Raw genomic sequence first — 10,882 nt, 5'->3', positions numbered from 1 at the left:
GGCTCTTCTCAGTGACAGCCAATGACAGGACAAGGGGCAAGCTGGAGCATAGGAGGTTCAATCTGAACATGAGGAAAAACTTTTTCACTGTAAGGGTGCCAGAGCACTGGCTCAGGCTGCTCAGAGAGGTTGTGGAGTCTCCTTCTCTGGAGACATTCAAAACCTGCCTGGACGCGTTCCTCTGTGACCTGGCCTAGGTGATCCTGCTCTGGCAGGGGGGTTGAACTGGGTGATCTTTTGAGGTCCCTTCCAACTCCTAATATTCTGTGTGATTCTGTGTGTGATTCTGTGTATTTCAGCAATGAAGAATGTGTAAGAGTTTCTGATAGATGTATGCATGACTCAGCTCTACGACCAGAGATCTGGAGCCAAATCTGCCATTACAGCTAAGACCTGCTGTGGGTGAAGCATGGGTTTGGGAATGATGCAATGGGGAGCAGGCACAAGCAGAAAGGAATATGTAACATTTGGCAAAGGAAATCTAGCAAAAATGTTTTTTCATGTAGGCAGACTTACACATCTGGTAACAAAGAGTGGACACTGGTGGGTTGGTCCCAGAGAGCAGCCAAACTCCTACCCAGGTGCTCACTGGCTCTTCTCCTCAGCACGACAGGGGACAGATTTGGAAGACCAAGAACAAGAGAACTTGTGAGTTGAGGTAAAGACAGGAGATCACTTATCAAATATCATAACAGGCAAAAAGATCAACTTGGGGAAATTAATTTAGTGTCAAATAATATATGTATTTCATTACTGGTTCAGGTATGGGGAAGCAAAAAGACAAATATTAAACCACATAGGGAAAACATCTTTTCTCCCTCCTTTCCCAGGGCTGACTTGACTCCAAGCGTCTGTCCTCTCCCTGTTGTTATCGTTGAAAGTTACCCCAAATCCCTTCATTAGTGAAACAGGCAGCACAGGACGTGGCTGCAGTTAGTACACAGCAGCTTCCTTTTCTCACTGTTTTGCTCTGCTCCAGCGTGGGTGCTTCACAGGCTGGATATTCTGACAGGAATATCCATCTGATCCAGTGCAGGTCCTGCACAGGCTGCAGGGAACACCTCTCTGCCATGGAGCACCTCTTCCTCTGATCCTAATGTTCCCTCTGTTGTTTCTCACACTTTTTGTTCTCCTGCTGTCTACATTCAACATTTCCTGCCCTTTCTTCAATGTGTTCTCACAGAAGCACAACACACATAGTTTACTGGCTCAGCTTTAGCCTACAGTGGGTCCATTGCTGTGTTGACCACAGTGACCATCCCTGCATTCCTCCTTGCTACCAAAACCTTGCCACAAACACCCAGTACAGACACCTATTAAAAGAGATTATGTCTTTCAAAAGAGTGTTTTGGAATCAGAGCTGAAAAAAAAATTCCTTTGTATGCTTTCTCAAAGCTGTTTTGCAGGCACAGAGTTCTTGGAGTTCATAAAGGAGTTCTTGGGCTCACTGGATGGAGCCCAACATACAAATTTTCCCAAGCCCAGTCTAAAATTGTTTAGACTTTCTAGTACTAGAACCATCTACCAATGCAGAAGAGCCTTCTCCCATATTATTAGTGTTCAACTCCCTTCTTACTCAACATTCACCCGTCATTATGACAACATTCTTCTGGCTAAATTCATGATGGACTCTAGCTCTGTGGTGTGCAGCACTACCAAACATGAGGAGTAACAGCCCAATGCCAGGAATGGAATTTGTAATGCTGAATTTGAGTGATCTGGATACACTACAGTGAATATTGAAAAAACAGTATCACAGATGAGGATATGTGACAATGATGATGTTGAGCACAGGAATGTCCGCAGCCCTACATTGGAGACGACAATGACACAGGTTGTGTGGAGTTTCTTCCACATGAGTTCATGTGTCTATCCAAGAGCAGCACTTAGGCCACTTGTGAAATTGGGATTTGGAGCATGAAACTTATTCCTATGTTTAGATGCTTAGATCTCTGTCTTCTTATAAAACACTTATGGCTGTGTCATATCCTGCAATCAGAGCACCTGCCCAAAAAACAAAGGGCTACGTCCCATATCCCAGCTGAAATCTGTAGGTATATCTGCAGTTATTTAGGCAAGGGAGAACAGATGTACCCCACCACCATCACTTGCAATGTCTGTTTTGAAACTGAAAAAGGAGCATAAAACCTACAGATGTGTGGAACAAGCAGGTAGGAAGTCTCTTAGGGGCACCTGATGGCAAAACTGTGCCTTCAGGTTCTTCTCTGACTGCTTAGGCACTTTACATTTGACATTTATTGGATAAGGAAAAAAGAAAAACAGTCCAAAAAGCAGATGGTATATATTTGGGGTGGTCCTGGCTCAGTCCTATGGTGTAGGGTAACAGCGAGAAATGTTCTGCATGGTCCAGACCTGTGCCCAGCAGCACCAACTTCCCAGCATAGGCCTAGGGAAGCTGTGATTTGAAGGTGTGCTGTACAATGTCCAGCTGTCTCTGGAGTGTGACGGCTCACTTGTTCAGTGCAGGGCTGCTTCTGAAGTGCAGTGACCCTGGATCACTCTCTGCATCCAGCAAAAGCTGGGAAAAACACCAGAGTGTGGGCTTCAGGGAACTCAACACCTGATCCCTCCAGACGAGGAGAATTGTGAACATCTTAAGTACATTAAGGTATCACCCTCTGCTAACAGAAAGAAATGCCACTGCTCAGCTATCTTTAGTAAGTCTTATCCTAAAGGTTAATCTTGAGCTAGGTCATGACATGAATTTAAAAATACAACGTTGTGGTTTGGATCCATCCATTGCCTTTTGAACTTCCCTACCTCTCCCCATATCACGTGGAATAACAACAGAGAATGCCAGATTTCATGCAATTTTCTCTTCTCTGCAGAAGCTCTGTTGCCACCTTTGCCCAGAAATAAGCATCATCCCAGTCAACAGCACCATTTCCTGCTCCCTCAGTTGGTTCTCTCCTCTCAGACTCAGACACCATCCACAAGCTTCGGTTCATATCCATCTTCTGCCTGAGCCTCTGAACCTATACCCTACCACACGCTGTCTGCTACCAGATGGCAGCCACCATGCTGTCTGCTGTGAGGGGGAAGAATAGCATTTCTCTTGCTCTTTCCAATGCTGACATACAATGTTGTATAGGTATAAAGCGTCAGTCAGGTTTCTTCTCACATTGCCACTATGCTTTCAGTGGAACAACTTAAATTTGAGAGATCCCTTGCCACAAACCCAGGAGTAGTTCACAGTGTTAAAGTTTTGTGGACCAAGCCCCTTCAGACAAGTGAGGGATTTGCTTCATCACCCCTGTAAATTGGGACTCTATGAAGCTAGTGAAGGAACAGAAGTGAAACCCTCTGCTAGCTGACTTAACAAATCTGATCTGAAAACAATGCTGAGGGAAAATATTTCCATGATTTTTGCCTTGGACCTTGTAATTCCTACACAAGCTCCCCCTGTGCAGCACTTGTACCATCTTCAAACCAGCACCCTGATCCAAACCTTGTGCATCTCTGTATGCTGCTCTGCTCCAGCAATGGCCAGGCTCTGGCTGGGATGTGGACCTTGCCATGATGTCTGGGGCCAGGTCAAATGGACTAGGTCCTTGCCATCAGCAGAGTCCTTCAGTGGGACCTTGCATCATATAAAGACAGAGTCTCCCATGATGGAAGGACAGAGTTCGTGGGAATTATTAGTACTTCACATGCTCCATCACTCAGATCCCTGAGATTTGGGCACCGTTCACAAAATGAGCCAATCTTCCCCAACACAAAGGAAAACACTGCTCCTTAAGAACGGATCACTGCACTTTGGTGAATTCCTCACAGTTTTGTACTGTATTTGAAAGCATCAAATGGGAAAGGCCGGCTGCTGCTGTGACCTGCCTCAGAGCTCTGGTTTCAACTCAGGGCACCACTTGTGAGATTTGGGCACCGTTCACAAAATGAGCCAATCTGCCCCAATACAAAGGAAAACACTGCTCCTTAAGAACGGATCACTGCACTTTGGTGAATTCCTCACAGTTTTGTACTGTATTTGAAAGCATCAAATGGGAAAGGCCGGCTGCCTCAGAGCTCTGCTTTCAACTCAGGACACCACTTGTGCCAAAATACACAACATCAGGCCAGCGCTTTCTGGCGCGGCAGCTGTGATGTGCACCCAGAGGGAATCAAACCCAAGGACAGCGGCAGCCCAGCCCTGTGTCCCTCCTGGCCTCAAGAACAGCTGTGCCCCCACGCAGATCTCTGCACGCTACCCGTCATGCCCTGATGCCACACGCATGTCTGCGCACCCTGCCTCACCCGGCAGCGAGAGCTCAGCCCCAGTTCCGCTATCTCTCTGCTCCATCTTGGATTTCCTTTAATGGCTCCTCTGAGACTGCCTCAGCGCAGTGAGTTTATGGATGTGACATATCATTCAATATCATCTACCATAAGCTCCTCTGTTACCATGGCAACTGCCTCCTTAGCCCAATTCCTGGGGCTCCTCGGGTCTGCTTGATATTCACCTTGACACCTTTGCTGGAGACCTTGGGGAAACACATGAAGTGTGAAAACACCTTGCACTTATTGGGCCAAGGTAATTCCTCCCCACATGGGTGTGCACATCATATCATCTCCAAGAGAGGGGCTCTCACCTCCCTGACTCCTGTCCATCCTTCACTTCCCTCTCTCCCAGCACGGCTAATGAGCTGCAAAGCCAAACCTAGGCAAGAGCCTGGGGTCCTCTATAATCAGAAATGCAGAGTTCCCAGTGCTCTTTTTTTTTTGAAAGAGCTAGGCAGATGTGATTAGGAAAGTATGTGAAATATTGACCCTAGCTAACATGATTTCTCTGTATTTCTGATCCCCTGCATGTGGCTAGCTCTCCTTACTTTGAGCCTTCTTTCTTTCATGTCCAATTATTCCTTTTTTCCCCCTCATTTTCTGGGCCAGGCATTATGTTTTCTAGCTCAGTCTCCTGTTTTCCCTTCCTTCCCGGGGATTTCTCCCTAGGGACTTAGGCTTATGCATTCGTTTGCTTTGCTCCTCTGTGTCAGTTTAACCACTGGTTGATCATTGCCCATACTGTCCCAGTTCTCTAATTCCTGCCAGGTTATGGGACTGGCATTTTTGTACACGGCTGCTAGGTTCTGTCCTTGGATCCTTATGCCCATCAGAGAGAAGCATCACAGGGCATCATAACAGTAAAGAATGAGGCTTAATAGATGGCCAGATGCTTATTCAGGCAAATCTTCAGGAGATATGGTAAGTGATAACGGTGAATAAATTTGTTTCCAGCCATTCTCCAGCCTTTCACAATAGCTATTAATGATGGCACCATGGGCTCTTCTGCTCTATCCCAGCATATAAAATGTCTCTCCAGCACTCCTACCTATTGGTAATTTTGGTTTGCCTAATGATGTGTCCCCAGTGGAGATTTTCAGAGGTCTGTTTCAAAAGCCAGTCACAGAGTGAGTGGCAGAGATATACACAGTCATGCTGGAAGGCAGCAATATTCTGGAAGAAGGAAGAGTTTGTGCCATTTTAAATATCTACTTTTCTCCAACATGCCTGGAAAGATCTCATCTGATTTCCTGTTTATTCTTCATTTGATACTTGGTTAGATGGGAGGCCTCCATAGAAAGGATGTAAACTGCACAGAATCTATAGCAGCTGACAGAAATGCTCCCTGGTTTGGAGCACAGTACCAGCACCAAATATCACTTTTGATTATGCCTTGTTTGGAGACTTCGAGACCTCTGTGCCAGGCAATCACTTATTTTTATCTTCTGGAGCAGAAGGATGTTATCCCATTTGTATCTCAGCATGCAAGAAACTGTGAAACTGAGGCACCGTGATCAGAACAATGGCATAAAATATCGCTGTGTTGCCCACACTGCATGTGAAGCTCACACTGCCTGCGGCAGCAGGAGGAACTAGATCTGATGGGGGACCACGGGTGGAGTGCAGAGGATGTTTGGTAATTTACAAGTGCTTGATATGGCCGCCACAGAGCACACGTGCTCTGAGCCATGCTCAGCCGCAGCAGTAGCTTCAGCTAGCAAGAGGACTGGTGCTGAGAGAGGAACAATTTAAGCTAAGCATCTAGAAGATGGGGCTGCCCTGTGCTGTCCTCATAGCCATTGCCTCTGCCTCCTCCTGTGATGTTTGGGCTGCTGCAAAGGTTTTCAGTTATCTGGGAAATAATCAAGGAAACCTTTTTGACAGAAAATGCTATTTGAGCCCTATAAAAATCTTGTGCTTTTGATAGCGCTCTCCCCAGGAAGATGTTTCAGGGCAGGAGAGCCTCCTCTGCTCTGTGGTTGTGTCTGCTTAACCAGCAGGGAAGAGGCCAGGCTCAAGCTGGTTCTCCAGCTTTGGAGAAGGGAATTATACACAGGCTTCACTCGCAGGCAGCCCCCTCCACCCTCCTGTCCTGCTGCCAGACCACTGCTATTTCCTCTTCTTTCTATTTCTGAAAGGTTTCAAGCCGTGCTGACTTTTACCCATGTTTCACCCATCCCAGGAGTGTGTTGCTGCATCAGTGATGGCTTATCCTGCACAGTGGTACCACAAACTCCCCAACCCACCAGCAAAGCAGTCACAAGGGAGATTTGCTGGTCAGACCCATTAGTTCTGCCTTCTGGTCCCTGTGCCTCTAACTCTGCTCAGTATTTATTTGACACCTGACAACTGGACAGCAAAGAAACCTCACTTCCCCCAGCTTTCTAGCTGAAATCATGATAGTCAAGGTTACACAGTCAGGCCACATCTTGCCTTTTCTCCTTTTGCACTTATGTCATTTATATTCCTGGGAATGCTGTGGTCACCTTCACATCAGAGTGGTTGGCTACATCCCCCCACGCGTCAGAGCACCCTCCTTGTAGCTGGGGCACTCTCCTGAGGAAGGGTAGCTGTGGATTTAGGGGTCACAAGCAGCCTTTTTGGTGGCTTTTCACAGGATTGTGTTCTTCCCATTAGGCTTTTCCACTAGACGCTGAGGCTGTCCCCACCTCCAGCTAAACTGGAGAAGGGAAGGTCTGTGTGGGCTGGGGAATTCCTCCTGAACCCTCCTCTAGTGGCTTATTACTTTTGAAATACTTAGTGTACATCTGAGAACATGTGATATTCTCTGACATAAAAAGATTATCAAGAGAAGTTGTCAGCTTTTATGGTAGGGTTTGAATGGGGAAGGGAAGCAGATTGCTCATTCTAAGATATCTTTCCTGCCTGGACCGGTCTAACCTGTGATAAGATGTAAGGCTGGGATGTACTGTCACAGTGCTTGATCCCAGTCCAAGACAAGTTTTGAGCAATTGCTCAAGGGCATGTTTGAGCAAACAGACCATTCTGGATTCGGGCCAGTCTCTGGGGCTGGACTTGGAGAGCCAGAGGCTGTGTACCTGCAGATGAGAACACTGGTACCCGGGAGGCAATCTGGGACGGTAGGATGATCAGAAAAGGTAATAACACCCTCCCCGCCCTCTCAAGCTTCTGGACACTGTTCTGCTCATCACTCTACATCAAGCAATGCCTCACTGCTTTGGGGATATTCCTGATTTTCAACCCAGACCCTTCACACAGACCCTGCGAGAATCCTCTTCACCACCCTGATAACTCCACAGCCCTCAACTCCTAGCAGCTGCCTTCATGCATGCAGACCCAAAAACTGATCTGACAGACAGTTCTCTAATGCTGAGGTAGCATAGAAAGACAGCAAATTCGTGTCCTCCTACCATCCAACTTCTGCTTTTCACTCTGCTCCTTCTCTAGGACTACTATAAAGGCTTGTCTGTGGGAACCAGGGGAAGAAATGGATGATCTCCCCAGCATGGCCTCCTCTCTGAGGCAAGAAAACACGGTCAGGCAGAGCCTGAGACAAGGTGTGCAGGCATAACTAGGGATGGTCTCTGGGAATTATGCCACTAGAGGGCTATCAGGACAAAGGTGCAGTGGCAGTAGCAGTCTGGAGAAAACGTCCAGTTTCATGTCAGGAGGGCAAATTCAGAAGAGAGCTGCCTGGAAGTGGGTGGCACCCTGGAGATGTCCTGGGTGGGGTTGCCATGGGCGGGTGGGAGCTGACAGGGTTTACTGACAGGCACTGAGGTGACTTAACACAACCCAGCAACACAACCCAGTTTGGGCCAAATTACTCACACCTTTGCAGCTTGGGATAGTTTGGCCACCTTAGACCTGTGCCAGGCTTCTATGGGCTCAAGAGAATCTAGCACTTATATGGGAAATTTTGAAGTTTAACAGTTTTCTCTGTGCCTGTAAGCTGCAAATTTGAGGCAAGAAAAAAGAAAGCAATATTCCATGGGTGATTGGGGCAATTCTGACCGGTTCCCCAGCCGCAGATTTGAAGGTTGAAGGTGGGGGCAAATAGCAGGAGAGTAAGAAAATCAAAGAGATATCTCCAAAGCTACATTAAAAAAAGAAAAGCAAAAAAGAAAAAAGAAAAAAAGGGAAAAAAAATGGAAAACATTTCATCCATCTACTTGCATTTTCCTTAGTCCTTCTTTTCCATTGCTTTAATAAGCAAGACACTAAAGAACTGTTATGGAAGAAATTTCCTTTCCCCAACAACCACTTTCCCTTATCTATTTTCCCCCAAATGAAAAGATTATTAACAAAAAAAATATAGAAAGAAAGTAAAGAAAGGAAAAAACTGAAAAGGTTTCTGTGATTTAACAAGGCCATTGTGGGCTATATTAAAGAAATAGACAAAACCAGGGGCTAGCTTTGATGTAGAGCTTTTGAAAAACCTGAGCAGCGAGAAACAGCCCTGACCCATACACGTCCTGATGAAAGGCAAGAGCAGGACTTGTCACACCGAAGCCGGGTCTCTGTCTGTCGAAATCACATGAAGGTGCCAGGTCCAAACATGGTTTTGGTGACACTCAGTGTCACACCGGCTGCATGCAATCCAGCTGTTTCAGTCCAGCCAGAGGCACAGAGCAAGCAGGGAGGATGGGCTGGAGGAGAGGCTGCTACATGGCATACGCTGTTTTGCACACTAAAGTGTATGAGGAGTCACCTCCCCTCTTCATACCACACATTTTGGCCGGGGAGCAGAATGGGGTTAATGGTGTGCATGAGAACGCTCCAGCTGGCCACATGACTCCCACCAGGACTAGTAGGGGATGCAAGAACAGAACAAATCTGTTCTTCAAACTTCCTATTCTCTCTCAGTGTCTATAGCTTACGGATTTTTTTAAAAATAGAGGTAGTAATTTTTCTTTTATTAATCCATCTAATTGCTTTTTGAACCCATTACAACTTTCAGCAACAAAGGCACCCTGTGGTGTTGAGTTCTGCTACTTAATTACATGTTGCACTGGGCCATTCAGGCTTACTCATGTGAGTCTCAACTAACACATCTGTACACTAGGCTGGGCTGGCAAATCTTCAGTGAACCCATCCAAAAACCACAGGCTCACAGACTGGCTGAGGCTGGAAGGGATCTCTAGAGGTCATTTGGTCCAACCCCCTCTGCTAAAGCAGGGCCACCTAGAGCTGGTTGCCCAGGATGATGTCCAGATGACTTTTGGGTATCTCCAAAGATGGAGATTCCACAACCTCTCTGGGCAACCTGTGCCAGAGTTCTGTCAAAAGTCCAAAGTCCTTGTCATTGGCAGTGAAAAATCATGTTTAGAAACATGAGGTGAACACAGGGATAGCTCTACCATCTGTTTGATGGAGGCATTTCAACTGATGGATGAAGCATGTTAGATCATTCATGTACCATGTAGGCACTTAGAGCTGAGGGTAGCCCCAGTGATATTAAATCAGAGGCACAGAGATCCAATTAGAGTCAGCTCCACGAATCTGTGTGACATCAGGGTCAGAGCTTCCACCTCACCACGCAAATCTGTGAGCTGTGGATTTTGGGTATCCACTAGCACTAAGGTAATGGGGATAAGTGGAAACAACATCAGGATAAAACTGCAGCAGAAAGGTGTCACCGGGAGTTCCAGCCCAATGATAGAGAAGTTCAGAAGTTCAGGAGCATACCTGACAGTGAAATGTGTTGGGAAATAAAGACCTTAATTACTGCGACCATTTCTGGCCCTGCCATTGTGAGTGACCTGATTGCTGAAATGCCACATGGAGCAGAGGCTGGCGCTGGTGGCTGTGCAAGCAGGCTTGGCAGCAGGGCACCAGGTAGGGGCTGTAAAGAACATCTCTGCAGCAAAAAGTCCTATTTGCAGTCATTTAGGGCTGAAAGTCCTCTGAGCCTGCACATATAACTCTAGAGAAAAAGTGTGTAGCAGGGGCTGTGTCTGCAAGTATTTCAGAGAAATGCAGACATAGAAGATCTCACCGGTAAAGCAGGAATCCACAAGGGAAATTTGCTGAGGTAAGTGCTTGATCTGCAGAGACCTATGCAGACCTTCCGTGGTGCCTCTAGCAGGGACTTCCCCTTACAGTTTGATTGTGGGAGGGCCAGCAAGGCTGGAAACAAGGTATTGTGAAGTTTGACTTATTTTTCTTGCATGTGACTTGGGAGCCAGATCTGAGACTTGTACTCACACAGTGAATTGTGTGTCCCAGTCAAGGAGTTAACCAGCCACAGAGCTACCCTAAGGAGTTAATGGCAGGTTCATCAAATCGAGCATTAGTTATATGACCCAATTAAAAGGAATCCTTTTTATGAAACTCAGCTTGCATGGGTTTATTGCAATTTTATTCATGTTTTTGTGTTGTTAATTGTTTATTTCAGACGCCAGCCCCACTCATCAGTACTGTCTTGTGAGTGAACAAGGTGAATCTACTCCTTTTAATGCAATGTAAAACTAAAGAAATAATCTGTGCCAAATACAGTATTGTCCTGAGCTTCACCAGTGAACAGTAAATCATTTATGAGAAGTCCTGGTCCCTGCACCAACTGAACAGAGCCAGAACCTTTCTATTGTGCCATGAGAAGTACCAC

Source organism: Mesitornis unicolor, unplaced genomic scaffold (genome assembly GCF_000695765.1).
Source record: "Mesitornis unicolor isolate BGI_N332 unplaced genomic scaffold, ASM69576v1 scaffold3844, whole genome shotgun sequence".
Lineage (NCBI taxonomy): Eukaryota > Metazoa > Chordata > Aves > Mesitornithiformes > Mesitornithidae > Mesitornis > Mesitornis unicolor.
The sequence above is the reverse complement of the archived record's forward strand: the minus strand, read 5'-3'. Positions refer to the sequence as shown.